This window comes from Hibiscus syriacus, unplaced genomic scaffold, assembly GCF_006381635.1.
Source record: "Hibiscus syriacus cultivar Baekdansim isolate YM2019G1 unplaced genomic scaffold, ASM638163v2 tig00002840_pilon, whole genome shotgun sequence".
In the NCBI taxonomy this organism is placed as follows: domain Eukaryota; kingdom Viridiplantae; phylum Streptophyta; class Magnoliopsida; order Malvales; family Malvaceae; genus Hibiscus; species Hibiscus syriacus.
The window spans coordinates 2,548,738-2,553,216 of NW_024061947.1; the positions used below are offsets into that span (position 1 = coordinate 2,548,738).

The window sequence follows — 4,479 nt, forward strand, 5'->3', positions numbered from 1 at the left end:
ATAAGGTTAAAATTATGAAGTGAACAAAAATAAGGTTGTGAACCACAAATAATTATATTTTAAGCACTATGATTAAAATAAACCCATGGACGCATGTAGGACTAAAATAGAAATTTCGGAAATAGTATGTCCAGAGTACAAACAAGTGAAAGTTTACAATCCCAACCTTAGGACCTAAATAAAATGTTCATAAAATATGAAGGTGAAATCGAAAGTTCAGGAAACATGGACTTTGAGGATTAAAATGAACGAAATCAAAAAAAGGCGTGGCTCCCTCAGCAATAAAATTATTCGCACGAAAATGGACTATCCTGGACTCCAATTAAACGACGTCGTTTCATTCAACTCTCTTAAAGCCTTACTTAGGCTAAAATTTGACCTAAAAACCAAGAAAATTATCATTTGGCTAAAACAAACACCTCAACGTTGTTCTCTCCTCTCTACTCCTCCCCTCTCTTCTGCTCTTTTATTTTCATTCTTCTCCTCCGACCAAGGCAACCTCCATGGCCACCGCCACATGCAGGCTCTGATGAGGAGCCTAGAAACCATAGAACCCTTCCCTCTTCACCTCTTCACACCCGGACCTTAAAACTAAACTCACAGCCTAAAAAAACAAACCTAGGCGAAACAAAACCTTCCAAACCCTTAAGGATTATATCCTTAACGAAAACGACTCTCGAAAACTAGATGAGGCCAAACAACGAGATGCTATAAGACTTCAGGTCTTACCCTCGACGGCTCAACGACGTCTGGACGAAGGGAGATGGTGACGAAGCTTTTTGGATGGGAAAGGGGAGGCCTTTTCGTTTTTCGCTCCTCTTTTGGGTTGGTTGCTCACTCATAAAACAAAGATACTCTCTTATTGTTCTCTCTTTCTTTTCGTTGTTAATTTTTCATTTTTCATCTGCCTGGGTTTTTTCCTCTGATTTTTTTGATTTGGTTGTTCTATTTTCATTATTATCGATGCTTGCCTGTTATTTATGGGGAGGGCTTTTCTTCCCTCGTGCCAGATCATGTGAGGTCGTTGGAGGCACTCCTCATGCTTCTCTCTCTCTCTCTCTCTCTCTCGGGTGAAGACTGGTGATCCCTCCATTTCTTTTGTAACATAATGACTTTTCTTCATTCTCTCGTACAAGGGTGGATTACTCATGGTGGTGGCAGAAAAGGCTTGTGGGGACCGATTTGGTGTGCACGAATTCTATCTACGAGTGTGTGGAGTATTTGAGAAGTCTCGCGTGGATCTCACGCGTGAGATCTGACGGTTTGATGTCCTCAGGTGAAGCTAGGTCATTGGATCGCTGACTGGATTCAACGGTTAACATAGTGCGGTGACGGCAGAAGATGATCTTAGGGTTAACAAACCTTAACTCAAGCATAATCTGACTGTTGATCTCATAAGAGATCCAACAGTGCATGCTGGGAATGACTGAAAACCCTATCTGCGTTGGACTGCTACTTCTTGGGCCTCAACTGGGTTCATTTGCTGGGTTGTTTGTAATTATTTTAGGCCTGTAAAAATTAAATATTTAATTAGCACACTTTAAATTATCATTATATATATATATATATATATTTGATTTAGTTATTTATTATATATTTATTTATACATATATAGTCATAATCGTTTACACTCCTAATTAATAATATGAATACGTCTAAATAACTAATATATAAAACCCAAATGAAATCTGAATGCGATCCCAGGACAAAAGGACAAAACGAGCATCTGCAGTTTGAACTCATTTTTGTTCTATCTTCTACTTAAATATTTTGTTAAGTTGATTGAACTTATGTTACCTTCTAAGGTTGTGAATAATTCAATGAGTTTTAGTCTTGTAGTTCTTTTAATATCATTTGAATTAAAAGCTCTCTTAAGAATTAAAGTTATGGCCTCTGGGCAAGTGACAAGATTGAACCTTCGTAAAACAAGAACCATTAACCTTACTCTAGAAAATACACCATAACACTTAACCTTCTCTTACAAGGATCAAGCTAGCCTTCTCCTCTCATGAAGAGACAATTAAGGGCTTGGTATTTAGTTATGTAAGGATGTGGACAAAATGAGGTATCTTGCACATGATATTGCAAAGCTGATTGGTTTCTATTTTTTTGATGACGTTCAATGATGATCATGATCTTCACAGATGGAATATTTGAATACGTGAATCTAGTTAAAGTCAGCTGCTTGGAAATTAAAATCTAAAGATGATATTTTATGACTTTCAACAATACATGAACTATAACAGGTTCTTCTTGACAAGCTTAAGAAATTGAATCCATATACCCATAATGTAATTATAAATGTATACAATAAAGCTTGAGTTATCTCTATAGAGAAATTGTTTAAACGTCCAAACTTTATGGATAAATTCAACTAGCCAAATAAAGGCAATTATAAAATATATATGTACAATAAAGTTGAATTTAGCTAGCCAAACAATGACCAATTAAATCGAATTTACTAGATAAGGAGTTTTGGTGAAGATGGACTAAGGGAGTTAAGGAACACTAGTTATAGTCAATTTCACACTAGCACTCAGGAATTTCATTTTTAGACTGATATTTCTGCACTGCCTTTGTTAGAGGAGTCTAGGAAGCTTGAACAAATGGAAGATTTCAGAGAACTGAAATAGAAGTGTTTTAAAAGATTTAGAAATTGATTATGCTAGTTGCGACATTTTGGTGGCACCCAATTAAATGCCAAGCCAAAAATGAGGGGTATGTATAGTGTTCCAAAGAGCAGGGACAAGAAGGACTTGATGGCTAAAACCTTAAAAAATAGTAAGCCAACCTAAAACCAATCCATAATCTTGACACTTGTCAAAGAGCTATAAGTTTGAAGGATTAAGAGAGTAATTAATTATTTGATATACAATGAACTCTTGTTTTATGATTTGTCTCAATTGTGAAACCTAGAAAAGGGCAATTATTTTTCAAAATTTTTATTAAACATTTTTCAAAATTGTTTTATTTGTTTTTTTTTCAAAATTTGAAAATAAAAGGGAAAAAACCATTTTCAAACAAGACAACCTCTCTAGAGTAGATCTTGGTAGTTGACACGTGTCTATTAGAAGCATAACTCATACTTAAGGTTGAAAATGGCGAAGCATAGACAATAGAGCTTACTATATAAGATTTTTTTTTTCAACCATCATAAAGTACAATTGTGATAGTATGATGATTTGTAGTACATTAATGTTGACAGATACCTAACCAATGACTCAATCTTGTGGGGCTTCTAAATTCTGATTTCACCCAAGTGAACGACCGTGTTATGCCCGTTCCAAGGTTAAAAGCGATGAAGTTTTCTTGCCATAGAATGACAATGAAATTTTAAAAGCATGAAACTAATAGAGCCAATTAAATAATGAGTTGTCGTTAACTTCTCAACATGATGTGATACAAATAGCCTCATTCGAAATTTAATTCAGATAGACCCTCTATTCAAGGTGAGTCAAGAGCCCAATCAGAGAAAACACTGCTATCATATTGTAAGAATTTGAAGAAAATATCAAGGAAACCTAACTTGAACTTCTTGGAGCTCCATAGTTCATTCTTTTCCTTTTTCCTGACCAAATTGTGATTTTTTGGTCAATGGAAGAGTTAAGAACCCTGCAGAGTTTGACATGATTACATTGTGAATTGATTTCGATGTTAGGAATTGAGCAAACATCTTCAATTTTGATTCCGATTGCTCTACGGCTCTGACTACCATCCTTGGCATGAATGTATCATAGGGCTCATCGGGGAAGTGGATGTCCCATCGATTATTGCGATGGCTAGCTCTAGACAGTGCTATTGATTCACCGTCATAAGATAGCAGCACGTACATAGTCTCAAAGCTTGAAATAATGGATTCTCTTTTCAAAGCAATAATGAAAGCTCTATTAGATTTCGACACAAGTTCGGAAATGGGAAGCCAAATTTTATTAGGGGTAAAAATTTTCTAGGGCAAGAAGAAATTGACACAAGTCAAGAATTCTAGGGATGCACACTGATTCAAACAAAGAGTGAAGGCAACCGAATCAGGGATATAATTAAGATTACTCATGCAACCATTCCCATCACAGATCAAGGAAACATGCATCAACATAAACATACACGTCACATGAATTTGCACCTTTGCATCATACATTCATCATCGCGTGTAATTAAAAAAACTTTGTCTCCCCTATCGTGAGGATGCCTTCATAATCTCTTTTGAGAAACTAATTTCGTATTTCCCAAGATTGTTCGTCTAAGAACATCAATATAATATTTTTTAAGATTGTTTTTCCTTGAAATCCTTATTTCATTTTTCTTAAAAGTCATTTTTCTCCTCTCACCACGACATCATCTGATTTTTCTTTCTCAATATCATTTTTTCTCCTCTCATGAGAACAAATTCAAAAAGTCATTTTTATTAAAATAAAATTCAAATCAACTATATGAAATAAACTTCATCTTGGCATCCAGAAAACATCCAAGATAGTCATTCAT

The 4,479-nt window shown here is 35.2% G+C and overlaps 1 long non-coding RNA gene across 1 annotated transcript; it reads left to right on the forward strand.

Moving 5' to 3' along the window:
- Positions 1–401: 401 nt before the first annotated feature.
- LOC120154010 lies at positions 402–1,519 on the forward strand. The gene is made up of 2 exons (XR_005518844.1): positions 402–825; positions 1,137–1,519. It is a non-coding gene; the product is annotated as an uncharacterized LOC120154010 (long non-coding RNA).
- The last annotated feature ends 2,960 nt before the right edge of the window (positions 1,520–4,479 follow it).